This window comes from Zea mays, chromosome 4 (assembly GCF_902167145.1).
Source record: "Zea mays cultivar B73 chromosome 4, Zm-B73-REFERENCE-NAM-5.0, whole genome shotgun sequence".
NCBI classification, from domain to species: domain Eukaryota; kingdom Viridiplantae; phylum Streptophyta; class Magnoliopsida; order Poales; family Poaceae; genus Zea; species Zea mays.
This window is the reverse complement of record NC_050099.1, coordinates 88,010,579-88,024,661: the sequence shown is the minus strand read 5'-3', so window position 1 is coordinate 88,024,661 and position 14,083 is coordinate 88,010,579.

Sequence of the window (14,083 nt, the reverse complement as noted above, 5' to 3'; positions counted from 1 at the left end):
GGAGTTCGCCGTCTTCCGGGTCTTAGCCCGAGTCCGAGCCCTGGGGTCGGGCGGAGCGGAGTTCGCCGTCTTCCGGGTCTTAGCCCGAGTCCGAGCCCTGGGGTCGGGCGGAGCGGAGTTCGCCGTCTTCCGGGTCTTAGCCCGAGTCCGAGCCCTGGGGTCGGGCGGGGCGGAGTTCGCCGTGGTGCCTTTGGCAAGGCCTGACTGCCTGTCAGACTCACTCTGTCGAGTGGCACTGCAGTCGGAGTGGCGCAGGCGGCGCTGTCCTTCTGTCTGACTGGCCAGTGGAGCGGTGGAGTGACGGCGGTCACTTCGGCTCTGCCGGGGGCGCGTGTCAGGATGAAGGTGTCAGGCCACCTTTGCGTTAAATGCCCCTGCAATTTGGTCAGTCGGTGTGGCGATTTAGTCAAGGTTGCTTCTGAGCGAAGCCAAGGCCTCGGGCGAGCCGGTGATGTGTCCGCCATAAAAAGGGGGCCTCGGGCGAGACGGAAGTCTCTCGAGGTCGGCTGCCCTTGGCCGAGGCTAGGCTCGGGTGAAGCGTGATCGAGTCACTCGTGTGGACTGATCCCTGACTTAATCGTACCCATCAGGCCTTTGCAGCTTTATGCTGATGGGGGTTACCAGCTGAGAATTAGGCGTCTTGAGGGTACCCCTAATTATGGTCCCCGACAGTAGCCCCCGAGCCTCGAAGGGAGTGCTAGCACTCGCTTGGAGGCTTTTGTCGCACTTTTTTGCAAGGGGACCAGCCTTTCTCGGTTGCATTTCGTTCCGGTGGGTGCGCGCGAGCGCACCCGCCGGGTGTAGCCCCCGAGGCCTCGGAGGAGTGGTTACACTCCTTCGAGGTCTTAATACCTTGCGTAATGCTTCGGCTGGTCTGGTCGTTCCCTCATGCGAACTGGCCGTAGCCCGGGTGCACGGTCGGGGTCCAAGCTCTCGGGCTGGTATGTTGACGCTGTCAACGATTTGGCCGGAGCCGGTTTTTGCGAGAGCAGCCCCCGAGCCTCTGCACAGGGCAAGAGGGCGATCAGGGACAGACTTGACTTTTTACATACGCCCCTACGTCGCCTTTCCGCAAGGAGGAGGGGGGGAGTGCGCCATGCTACCCTCGATGGGCACCGAACATGGTGTCTCCGGTGAGCTGCAAGCGGGTAATCCGAGTGGACGTCCGTGCCCCGTTCGTTGGGGGTCGGCTAGGGGCCCAGAGGCACGCCCAAAAGTACCTGCGGGTGATTTGCCGGACCCGGTCCCCTGGCGACGGGGTCCGAGGGCTCGATGCCTCCCTCCGATGGGATTCCGTTACAAGATCGTTCCCGCTGGTCTCGGAAATGTCCTAGGGTACCTCGGGAGCGCAGCCCGAGCCTTGGTTATGTATCGAACGTACCCCTGGTCATCCCTCGCTCGGTGTCTGAGGCGACTGTGAACCCTTCGGGGGCCAGCCTTCGAACCCCTGATCAGTAATGGGCGCGGAGCCCGAGTAGCCTGAGGCGGCCATGGAACCCTTCGGGGGGCTGGCCTTCGAACCCCTGACCAGTAGTGGGTGTCGGGCCCACGCGATCTGAGGTGGCTGTTGAACCCTTCGGAGGGCCAGCCTTCGAACCCCTGATCAGTAGTGGGGGGCTCGGAGCCCGGTTCCTTCGTGGAGAAGGATCCCTTTCGGGGTATCCCCCTTTCCCGGTCCCTGTTGCAAGAGATAGAGAAAGAGGAAAACGGAAAAGGATACGAAATCGGACGACATGGCGTACCTTTTCTGACGCGATTATTACGGCGAAGGTGAAGCGTTGCGCGCTCCTCCTGCCAGAGGCGCCGCGTGTCCCGCCGCGGAGTTAATGCGACGGGGCGAGTGGTTGGCGGGGCGGCCGTTGCGCGCGTGCGATCCGTTCGAGGAACGGGTCACGGGTGCACCGTCTCCACGCCGTGAGAGGAGGCTCTCTTGCTGTCCCAGGATGGGACGTGAGCCTGGCTGACGACGTGACTGCTGCGCCCGCCCGCCTGCCACCGCTATTACTGCCGGCCCTCTTTCGGTCGCTTTGACCGACGCGCCATGCTGGCGCTGTTGGGTCGCCTCGAGTCGCGGCATTGGCTCCACAACCGAAGAGGCGCGATGGTGGCACAAGTGGCGGTGCGGTTGCTTGCATGCAGCAACTAGCGCGCCGGTTGCTCGACGCGTGGGCCTGGGTTCCCAAGCTGGCGTGTCAGAAGTCGGAGAAGCGCGTCCATCTGGCGCGGTTGCATGCCGCCTGCATGGCTGCCCGCCCCTTCTGCCCGTTGGTCTGGGCGGAAATGGGGGGTCGCTTGTAGCCGCTGGACGGTCGTGCGCACCACGCGCGGCGGTTCGGCTTCTTCTGCCCTGAGCCGGCTTGCATGACATGCGGGACCCAGCCCCCGAGTCGCAGGGGAGGGCCTTGGAGCGTGTTGGAGAAGACTCAGCCCGTGGCGCCTGGGGGCGCACGTAGGGAGAGTTGCCTTTTAAAAGGAGGGAGACTCCTTTCGGAAGGCAACCATGTCTTCTTCCTCCCTTAAGCGCCGTGTCTTCCCATCTTTCAAGCCCCCGGATGGGGGGTATCCGCCGCCTTTCCGCCCCCTCGTTGGAGGAACGCAACTCCATGGGAGTTGGTACCTCTCAGCCATCGTTCGGCTTCAAGGATTTTCATCAGGCAGCCTGGTTGCTTCCTTCCGCCGGTGGCCACCCAAGACGGTGACCTCCAGCTCCTGGATGGGGAGAGGCAAACCAGGCTGTGATCCCGCCCTCAGCATCGGGTGTGTTCGTCATCCTTGCTGGGGCGGGGGTCGAGGCGAGCCAGGGCTCTACCTCGTGTGCGGGTCGGCGAACCACCTCCTCTTCCAGCTTCTGGTGGTGGCAATCGTCTTCCCGCGCTACGACGGAGTCGTCCTCCAGTCATGCCGGGGAAGGCGAACTGTTGCCGTCCAGCTAGGATGCAACATTCCGTCTTCCCCCTCGCATTCGAGGCGAGGACGGCAGCGAGGATCTACCGGAACGCTCGGGAGCGGCCCGCTCTTTGGCTTTGATGGCTTGTTCGCATCCCTTAAGCGGGACCGCGAACAAGAGCCTTCCGGTGACCGCGTTCACCTGGGACCATGGCTGCCGCTGCAGAGGTCGCTGGCGAGCCTCCCGGCGTTCGTCGCCCCGCAGGCCCGAGGTCACTCGTACCCTCGGGGACGGAACCAGAGTCCCGTTTGTGATGGCACCTTGGATGCCAGTGTTTTTTGTTCATTGTGGCTGTCGGGGCCTGAACATGTATGTAATTTCGGCACGGAGCCGTGTTTTTTCCTCATTTTCGAGCACTAAGTCTCGCCTGTTGATTATCTGAACCGCTTTACCAAGCATGAGTCGCCCTATGTCAAGGTGACGGGTGAGGTATCCGTATCCTGGAGGCGTAGGAATCCCCCGGCCCGTTCGGCCTTGTTGTCTGGGGTTCCTCTAGCTTAGTTAAAGAGACCCCTCGGCTGCCCTTCGGTGGACCGAGGCCAGGGGTAGCGATATCAGTATGAACAGAGGCGGAGTTGGCTCGAGAATGGGAACCTGGTTGGCCGGAGCCTAGCCGTGTTGTCCGTCAGCGGAGCCGACGCCGAAGTCGATCAGTCGAGACCTCGGGTCGGGCTGGCGCCCTTGGAAGCCGGTTGACCGAGGCCCCAGGGGTAACCGGTCGAGCCGCCTGCTCGGGCCGGATTCCCGGAGGAGTCCCTGGGCCGCGTCGCCGCCCGAGGCTGGGTCGGGCTTTGCTGGAGACGTCGTCGATGCCGAGGGTGCTACGGCTCCCTTCAGCGTGAAGACCCGAGCCTGCAGGATCAGGTCATCTTGTAGCGTGTGCTTTCTGCGGCCGCCGAGGCCAGAAAAAACACACCCTCGCCACGCTTGCGAAGCTGCGCCTTTTTTCCTCTTGTTTCGAGCATCTGGACTCTGTCAGTAACAGGGATGTTTGTGTGAGCGAGAGTTGCTTTTCGCGGAAGGGACGAGTGAGGTATCCGTATCCTAGAGGCGTGGGAATCCCTCGGCTCGGTCGGCCTTGCCGCTTATGCGTACGTTCACCCGTCCATGAGGCCCTGTCCCCGACTTAGTCGAGAAAGCTTGAAGGACTGCTTCGGCAGGAGAGCTTCCGAACGTGAAGACTTGTTCGGTCCACGGAGTCGCTTTATCCGAGCGCAAGTTACTTATCGCAGAAGGTGATGAGTGAGGTATCCGTATCCCGGAGGCGTAGGAGTCCCTCGGCTCGGTCAGCCTTGGCTGCTTACGTGTACTCCGTCGTTTCCAGGATCCGCTTTCCGAAGTAGTCAAGAAGCACGAAAGAAATCCTGCTAAAAAGAGATCCTTTTTCGAGGAAAAATTCGACGCAGAGGGGGTCTCCCCCCTTTTAGCCCCCGAGGGAGGGTCGGGCTTTGCCGAGGCTAGGCCGACCCTTCCTTGACGACTAAACTTTGCGTAGGCGCGAGGTATATGAACAACTTGAAAACATCTTAAGGGTAGAAGCGACGTAGCTGTTTGATGTTCCAAGCGTTGCCGTAGATCTCGCCTTGATGGTTAGCCAGCTTGTATGTTCCGGGCTTCAGAACTTTGGCGATGACGAATGGCCCTTCCCAGGGGGGCGTGAGCTTGTGCCTCCCTCGGGCGTCTTGCCGCAGCCGAAGCACCAGATCGCCCATCTGAAGTTCTCGGGACCGGACCCCTCGGGCGTGGTAGCGTCGCAGGGACTGTTGGTACCGCGCCGAGTGTAGTAAGGCCCTGTCCCGAGCTTCCTCCAGCTGGTCCAGCGATTCCTCTCGGCTAGCTTGGTTGCTTTGTTCGGTGTAGGCCCTCGCCCTCGGAGAGCCGTATTCCAGGTCAGTGGGCAAGATAGCTTCAGCCCCGTAGACCAAGAAAAACGGCGTGAAGCCCGTGGCACGACTCGGCGTCGTCCTTAGGCTCCAGACCACCGAGGGGAGTTCCTTCATCCATCGCTTGCCGAATTTGTTGAGGTCGTTGTAGATCCGAGGCTTGAGCCCTTGTAGAATCATGCCGTTGGCACGCTCTACTTGCCCATTCGACATGGGATGAGCCACGGCGGCCCAGTCCACCCGGATATGGTGATCCTCGCAAAAATCCAAGAATTTTTTGCCGGTGAACTGGGTGCCGTTGTCGGTGATGATGGAGTTCGGGACCCCGAAGCGATGGATGATGTTGGTGAAGAACGCCACCGCCTGCTCGGATCTGATGCTGTTCAGAGGTCGGACCTCGATCCACTTGGAGAATTTGTCGATGGCGACCAGCAGGTGCGTGTAGCCCCCGAGCACCTTCTGCAAGGGACCGACGAGGTCCAGACCCCATACAGCGAAGGGCCAAGTGACGGGTATTGTCTGCAGAGCCTGAGCGGGCAGGTGCGTCTGCTTCGCATAGAATTGGCACCCTTCGCAGGTGCGGACAATTCTAGTGGCGTCAGCCACCGCCGTTGGCCAGTAGAAGCCTTGCCGGAAAGCATTTCCGACAAGGGCTCGGGGCGCTGCGTGGTGGCCGCAAGCCCCCGAGTGTATTTATTGCAGCAGTTCCCGACCTTCGGCGATGGAGATGCATCGTTGGAGGATGCCCGAGGGGCTGCGATGGTAGAGCTCCTCTTCGTCGCCCAGCAAGACGAATGACTTGGCGCGTCGCGCTACCCGCCGAGCCTCGACTTGGTCGAGGGGTAGCTCTCCTCGACGGAGATATTGCAGGTACGGGGCCTGCCAATCTTGATCTGGCGTGGCCCCGCTCTGCCCTTCCTCGACGTTCAGTGCCTCACCCTCGGAGGCCGAGGGTACCTTGGGCTGTGCCGAGGGTACCTCGGGCTGTGCCGAGGGTACCTCGGGCTGAGCCGAGGGTACCTCGGGCTCAGGCGCGTCGTCGAGCTTGACGGAGGGTTGATGCAGATCCCGGGAGAAGACGTCCGGGGGGACTGTCGTTCGCCCCGAGGCTATCTTAGCCAGCTCGTCTGCGGTTTCGTTGTAGCGCCGAGCGATGTGGTTGAGCTCGAGCCCGAAGAACTTGTCTTCCAGGCGCCGAACCTCGTCGCAGTAGGCCTCCATCTTTGGGTCGCGGCAGTGGGAGTTCTTCATGACCTGGTCGATGACGAGCTGCGAATCACCGCGGGCGTCGAGGCGTCTGACCCCTAGCTCGATGGCGATCCGCAATCCGTTGACCAGAGCTTCGTACTCGGCCACATTGTTGGACGCCAGGAAATGGAGGCGCAGCACGTAGCGCAAGTGCTTTCCGAGGGGCGAGATGAAGAGCAGGCCTGCGCCGGCCCCCGTCTTCATCAGCGACCCGTCGAAAAACATGGTCCAGAGCTCCGGTTGGATCGGAGTCGTTGGCAGCTGGGTGTCGACCCATTCGGCCACGAAATCCGCCAACACCTGGGACTTGATGGCCTTCCGAGGGGCGAACGAGATCGTTTCGCCCATGATTTCCACCGCCCACTTTGCGATCCTGCCCGAGGCCTCTCGGCACTGGATGATCTCCCCCAGGGGGAAGGATGACACCACAGTTACCGGATGAGACTCGAAGTAGTGTCGCAGCTTCCGCCTTGTCAGGATCGCAGCATACAGCAGCTTTTGAACTTGCGGGTAGAGGATCTTAGTCTCGGACAGCACTTCGCTGATGAAGTAGACCGGCCTCTGAACGGGCAATGCATGCCCTTCCTCTTGTCTTTCGACCACAATCGCGGCGCTAACCACCTGAGTGGTCGCGGCGACGTAGACCAAGAGGGCTTCTCCGTCCGCCGGGGGCACCAAGACAGGCGCCTTTGTAAGGAGCGCCTTCAGGTTGCCGAGGGCTTCCTCGGCCTCGGGGGTCCAAGCGAAACACTCGGCCTTCCTTAAGAGGCGGTACAGAGGCAGACCTCTTTCGCCGAGGCGTGAGATGAAGCGGCTCAGGGCCGCGAGGCATCCCATGACCCTCTGTACCCCTTTTAAGTCCTTGATGGGTCCCATGCTGGTGATGGCCGCGATCTTCTCCGGGTTGGCTTCGATGCCTCGCTCGGAGACAATGAACCCTAGGAGCATGCCTCGGGGCACCCCGAAGACACACTTCTCAGGATTAAGCTTGACTCCTTTCGCCTTGAGACACCGGAATGTCACTTCAAGGTCGGAGAGGAGGTCGGAAGCCTTCCTTGTCTTGACTACGATGTCATCGACGTAGGCCTCGACTGTGCGACCGATGTGTTCGCCGAACACATGGTTCATGCACCGCTGGTACGTCGCGCCCGCATTCCTCAAACCGAACGGCATGGTGACATAGCAGTACATGCCGAACGGCGTGATGAAAGAAGTCGCGAGCTGGTCGGACTCTTTCATCCGGATCTGGTGATACCCTGAGTAGGCATCAAGGAAGGACAGGGTTTCGCACCCAGCGGTGGAATCCACGATTTGGTCGATGCGAGGCAGAGGGTAGGGAACCTTCGGACATGCTTTGTTGAGACCAGTGTAGTCTACACACATCCGCCATTTCCCCCCTTTCTTCCTCACAAGCACAGGGTTGGCAAGCCATTCGGGATGGAATACCTCTTTGATGAACCCTGCCGCCATTAGCTTGTGGATCTCTTCGCCAATCACTCTGCGCTTCTCCTCGTCGAATCGGCGCAGAGGCTGCCTGACGGGTCGGGCTCCGGCCCGAATATCCAGCGAGTGCTCGGCGACATCCCTCGGTATGCCGGGCATGTCCGAGGGACTCCACGCAAAGACGTCGGCGTTCGCGCGGAGAAAGTCGACGAGCACTGCTTCCTATTTGGGGTCGAGCCCGGAACCGATCCGGACCTGCTTGGTGGTGTCGCCACTGGGGTCGAGAGGGACGGCCTTGACCGTCTCCGCTGGCTCGAAGTTGCCGGCGTGGCGCTTCACGTCTGGCACCTCCTTGGAGAGGTTCTCCAGGTCGGCGATGAGGGTCTCGGACTCGGCGAGGGCCTCGGCGTACTCCACGCACTCCACGTCGCATTCGAACGCGTGTTTGTACGTGGGGCCGACGGTGATGACCCCGTTGGGGCCCGACATCTTGAGCTTCAGGTAGGTGTAGTTGGGGACGGCCATGAACTTCGCGTAGCATGGCCTCCCTAGCACGGCGTGGTAGGTTCCTCGGAACCCGACCACCTCGAACGTCAGGGTCTCCCTTCGGAAGTTGGAGGGTGTCCCGAAACAGACGGGGAGGTCGAGTCGCCCGAGGGGCTGGACGCGCTTCCCAGGGATGATCCCGTGGAAGGGCGCAGCGCCTGCTCGGACGGAGGACAGATCGACGCGCAGGAGCTTGAGGGTCTCGGCGTAGATGATGTTGAGGCAGCTGCCCCCATCCATCAGGACCTTGGTGAGCCTGACATCGCCGACAACGGGGTCGACGACGAGCGGGTATTTCCCCGGGCTTGGCACATGATCGGGGTGGTCGGCCTGGTCGAAAGTGATGGGCTTGTCGGACCAGTCTAGGTAGACTGGCGCCGCCACCTTCACCGAGCAGACCTCCCAGCGCTCTTGCTTGCGGTGCCGAGCCGAGGTATTCGCCGCATGCCCTCCATAGATCATGAAGCAGTCGCGGACCTCGGGGAATTCTCCTGCTAGGTGATCTTCGTCCTTGTCGTCGTCGCGGGCCCTGCCACCCTCGGCGGGTGGCCCGGCCCTGTGGAAGTGACGCCGAAGCATAACGCACTCTTCGAGGGTGTGCTTGACGGGCCCCTGATGGTAGGGGCACGGCTCCTTGAGCATCTTGTCGAAGAGGTTTGCACCTCCGGGGGGCTTCCGAGGGTTCTTATACTCGGCGGCGGCGACAAGGTCCGCGTCAGCGGCGTCGCATTTCGATTGCGACTTCTTCTTGCCTTTCTTCTTGGCGCCGCGCGGAGTAGACGCCTCGGGAGCTTCTTCCGATGGGCGGCCCTGGGGCTGCTTGTCCTTTCGGAAGATAGCCTCGACCGCCTCCTGGCCAGAGGCGAACTTGGTGGCGATGTCCATCAGCTCGCTCGCCCTGGTGGGGGTTTTGCGACCCAGCTTGCTCACCAGGTCGCGGCAAGTGGTGCCGGCGAGGAACGCGCCGATGACATCCGAGTCGGTGATGTTGGGCAGCTCGGTGCGCTGCTTCGAGAATCGCCGGATGTAGTCCCGAAGCGGCTCCCCCGGCTGTTGCCGGCAGCTTCGAAGGTCCCAAGAATTCCCGGGGCGCACGTATGTGCCCTGGAAATTGCCAGCGAAGGCTTGGACCAAGTCGTCCCAGTTGGAGATCTGCCCCGGAGGCAGGTGCTCCAACCAGGCGCGAGCAGTGTCGGAGAGGAACAGGGGGAGGTTACGGATGATGAGGTTATCGTCGTCCGTTCCACCCAGTTGGCAGGCAAGGCGGTAGTCCGCGAGCCACAGTTCCGGTCTCGTTTCCCCCGAGTACTTCGTGATAGTAGTCGGGGGTCGGAACCGGGTCGGGAATGGCGCCCGTCGGATGGCCCGACTGAAGGCCTGCGGACCGGGTGGTTCGGGCGAGGGACTCCGATCCTCCCCGCTGTCGTAGCACCCCCCATGCCTGGGGTGGTAGCCTCGGCGCACCCTTTCGTCGAGGTGAGCCCGACGGTCGCGTCGATGGTGCTCGTTGCCGAGGTGGCCCGGGGCCGCAGGCGCGGTGTTGCGCGTGCACCCGGTGTAGACCGAGGCTTCCCGCATGAATCGGGAAGTCGCGACATGAGGTTCCGAGGGATAACCTTGCCTTCGGGAGGCAGTGCTCTCGGCCCGCCGGGCCGCAGCGCCTTCCAGGAGATTCTTGAGTTCTCCCTGGATTCGCCGACCCTCGGTGGTTGACGGCTCCGGCATCGCGCGGATGAGCATTGCTGCGGTTGCCAGGTTTTGACCAACCCCGCTGGATGCGGGCGGCGGCCTGCTCCTGACATCGTTGGCGACGCGGTGCTGGAGACCTTGGGGCAAGTGACGTATTTCTCCGGCCAGGGATTGGCCCGCCCACGCCTGTCCGACGTCCCGACGGATCGGCTCAAGCGCTCCTGTTCCCTCGTTGAGCCTGGCCTGCGCCTCGCGGACTTGCTCGAGTTGTGGGTCGTAATCCCCCGCCGGAGCGGGGACCACAGCTAGCTCCCGTGGGATGTCGGCGCGAGGCACCGGCCTAGGGAGATCACTGTCCTCCGGCATGCCAAGATGGTTGCCTTCGGAGGGATTCCCTAGCTCGATGTGGAAACATTCGCGGCTTGGGCCGCAGCTCTCGTCGCCAAGGCTGCGGCTTCCATCGGAACAGTCGGATAGGCAGTAGTCACATGCGGTCATGAAGTCCCGCACGGCACTGGGGTTGCCAAGTCCGGAGAAATCCCAAGCGATGCTGGGATCGTCATCTTCCTCGGACCCAGAGGGCCCGTAGGTCGAGACGTCCGTCAGTCGGTCCCAAGGCGACCGCATACGGAACCTCAGTGGGGTTGCACTCGCCTCAATGAGAGCGCCCGCCAAAACGAGGTCGTTTGGCGGGTTGAGGCCGAGTCGAAATGACGCAAGATGGGAGTTAGTCGGTACCTTTTTGTCGACGAGGAGCGACGTAGTCACATCGGGGACTGGTCGCACCATCAACTCTGGTTCGAGGGCGACGTCCTGCAGGCTTTCTGCGAGCGCGCCGGCGTCGTCTTCTTGCTCGGGGTCAGCGTGCCGCGGGGGGACGGCGCTTGCCTCCGTCTTGAACGCGAGGTTGACGTCCGGCGTGCCTTCCGTCGGGGCGTCGGGGGCGCCGATTCGCTTGACGGCCGACGAAGCGCGGCCTCCCACCTGGCCTTGACGGCCCCGCCTCCGCCTCCGTTGGCGGGGGAGAGAACGGAGCGAGCCCGAATGTTGCCCTTCCACCACGCGGGGAAGACGTCGTCGATTCCGCCGCCGGCGGGCGGGTTGTCGGCCGCCATTGTCGTAGTCGCGCGGCGGTGGAAGAAGTATCATGTCGTAGCTGCCGTCGAAGGACATGAACTCAAGAGTCCTGAAACGAAGCACCGTCCCGGGCCGGAGAGGTTGCTGGAGACTGCCCATCTGGAGCTTGACGGGGAGCTGTTCGTCAGCACGCAGCAGGCCCCTACCTGGCGCGCCAACTGTCGGCGTTTCGAGACAGGGGGGTCCCTAAGCCGACGAGTGAGTGTGCTGCGTGCCCCAGCCCAGATGGGTCGAGCGCGTGGGCGAGCGCGAAGGGGGGAGAGGCGAGGTGGCCGGAGTCGAGCGTGAGAGAGGTGGAAGTCCCGCGGCCTTCGTGTTCGTCCCGCGCCCAGGTCAGGTGTGCTTGCAGTAGGGGGGTTACAAGCGCCCACGCGGGTGAGGGAAGCGAGCGGCCCCAAGAGAGCGCCTGTCCCGTCCTCGGTCCCGCGCGGCCAACCTTCTCTAAGAAGGCCCTGGTCCTCCCTTTTATAGTCGTAAGGAGAGGATCCAGGTGTACACTGGGGGGTGTAGCAGAGTGCTACGTGTCTAGCGGAGGGAGAGCTAGCGCCCTAGGTACATGCCAATGTGGTAGCCGGAGAGATCTGGGCACCCTGCTGGCGTGATGTCGTGGCTGTCGGAGGTGCGGCGGAGCCTGGCGGAGGGACAGCTGTTGGAGCGGTCGAGTCCCTGCTGACGTCGTCCTGCTTCCGTAAGAGAGCTGGGGGCCGCCGTCGTCATAGAGCTTGTGGAGCGCCATCATTGCCCCTCCGGCGGAGCTGGCCGGATGGGACGCCGGTCTTGTTCTCCGTGACCCGAGTCGATTCGGGGTAGGATGATGATGGCGCTTCCTATTGACGTGGCGGTCTGTGCCCTAGGCAGGGCGACGTGGGGGTTCCTCCGAAGCCGAGGTTGAGTCTGCCATCCGTTGCCGTGGCCGAGCCCGAGCCATGGGGTCGGGCGAGGCGGAAGTCGTTCGGCCGAGGCCAGGGCGGAGTCTGAGCCCTGGGGTCGGGCGAGGCGGAAGTCGTTCGGCCGAGGCCAGGGCGGAGTCCGAGCCCTGGGGTCGGGCGAGGCGGAGTTTCGTCGTCTTCCGAGTCTTAGCCCGAGTCCGAGCCCTGGGGTCGGGCGGAGCGGAGTTTCGTCGTCTCCCGGGTCTTAGCCCGAGTCCGAGCCCTGGGGTCGGGCGGAGCGGAGTTCGCTGTCTTCCGGGTCTTAGCCCGAGTCCGAGCCCTGGGGTCGGGCGGAGCGGAGTTCGCCGTCTTCCGGGTCTTAGCCCGAGTCCGAGCCCTGGGGTCGGGCGGAGCGGAGTTCGCCGTCTTCCGGGTCTTAGCCCGAGTCCGAGCCCTGGGGTCGGGCGGAGCGGAGTTCGCCGTCTTCCAGGTCTTAGCCCGAGTCCGAGCCCTGGGGTCGGGCGGAGCGGAGTTCGCCATCTTCCGGGTCTTAGCCCGAGTCCGAGCCCTGGGGTCGGGCGGAGCGGAGTTCGCCGTCTTCCGGGTCTTAGCCCGAGTCCGATCCCTGGGGTCGGGCGGGGCGGAGTTCGCCGTGGTGCCTTTGGCAAGGCCTGACTGCCTGTCAGACTCACTCTGTCGAGTGGCACTGCAGTCGGAGTGGCGCAGGCGGCGCTGTCCTTCTGTCTGACTGGCCAGTGGAGCGGTGGAGTGACGGCGGTCACTTCGGCTCTGCCGGGGGCGCGTGTCAGGATGAAGGTGTCAGGCCACCTTTGCGTTAAATGCCCCTGCAATTTGGTCAGTCGGTGTGGCGATTTAGTCAAGGTTGCTTCTGAGCGAAGCCAAGGCCTCGGGCGAGCCGGTGATGTGTCCGCCATAAAAAGGGGGCCTCGGGCGAGACGGAAGTCTCTCGAGGTCGGCTGCCCTTGGCCGAGGCTAGGCTCGGGTGAAGCATGATCGAGTCACTCGTGTGGACTGATCCCTGACTTAATCATACCCATCAGGCCTTTGCAGCTTTATGCTGATGGGGGTTACCAGCTGAGAATTAGGCGTCTTGAGGGTACCCCTAATTATGGTCCCCGACAACTGGAGCCGTTGAGCGGCTGGGGCCGGCGGTTTCCACTCTCGCGTCATCTCATCCACGTGACGTGACGCCGCGACGGGATCACGAGAGTGAGAGGGCCCCGGCCCAGCCTCTCCCTCTCTGATGCGCGCGTGCCTCAGACTGTCTTCAACGGACGACTCTCCCCTCCCCCTCCCCTATTACTGTAGCCCATATAGGGGCTACAGTACACCCCTATCCCCTTCACCGCATCCCTCTTCCTCCTCCTATCCCCTCCCGATTCCTTCTCTCTCCCGCTAAATGGATGGGGACGCTACCGCGCTCGCCTCCCCCTCGGCCGGTAGCTTCCCAGACAAGCGCGCGCGGTCGGAATACTCCGTCGAGCGAGCTCCAGGCGATTCTAGCGCGACCGCAACGCCGCCAGAGAAGGAAGCCGTGGATCCGCCCACGGCCGCGATTCCTTTCTATTGGTCCGGGCGGCGAGCAGCAGAGATCGTTGTCCACGCGGATCCGCCGGCTTGCTTCGTGGAGCGGCCACACCGCCGATCCGTGCGAAGGCGCCGCCGCCGGTCGTCTCTGTCCGCCGGTTCGGCGTCTGAGGGGAGGAGGTCAACGGGAGTTCGTCGATTCGCCGACAGATCTACGCTCAGCCGATCTGCGTCATTAGAGCTTCAAGGTCCAAGGTACGTGACTCGCTGCTCTAAATTCTAGACCTCCGATTTAATCCGTGTCCCAAAAAAACCTATGTTCGATTCACCCTAGGGTTTACGTGTACTTCACTTGTTTAACTAGATCGATTTATTTGTTCATGGCGAACTTGGACAACTAGGGTTAACTCGGTCCTCCGAATCGCCTATTAAGGTTAACTGATCCGTCGTTATCATGTACACCAAGACCAATGGTTTAAGTTATCGATCATAGGATACGACATGAAGACTCTTGTCTGCTTTTGATATTCGTCATCGTCGTGTGCTCATTTTAGTGTATCCACCAAACTGTAACTGGTGAATTAATTTGCAGTCATGTTGTTTGTATGTTGTTTGCTCAATGTTGCTCGTACTGAAATGAATGTTCTTCTTCCTATGCGAACAACTAAGTACCAATTACCGTTTACTTCCCCAAAAGATCCCCTTTTTGTTGCATATCAATTTCTTGTAATTGGACTAAGTACCTCTGTGTATGAGTTCTACTCAGTTATCAT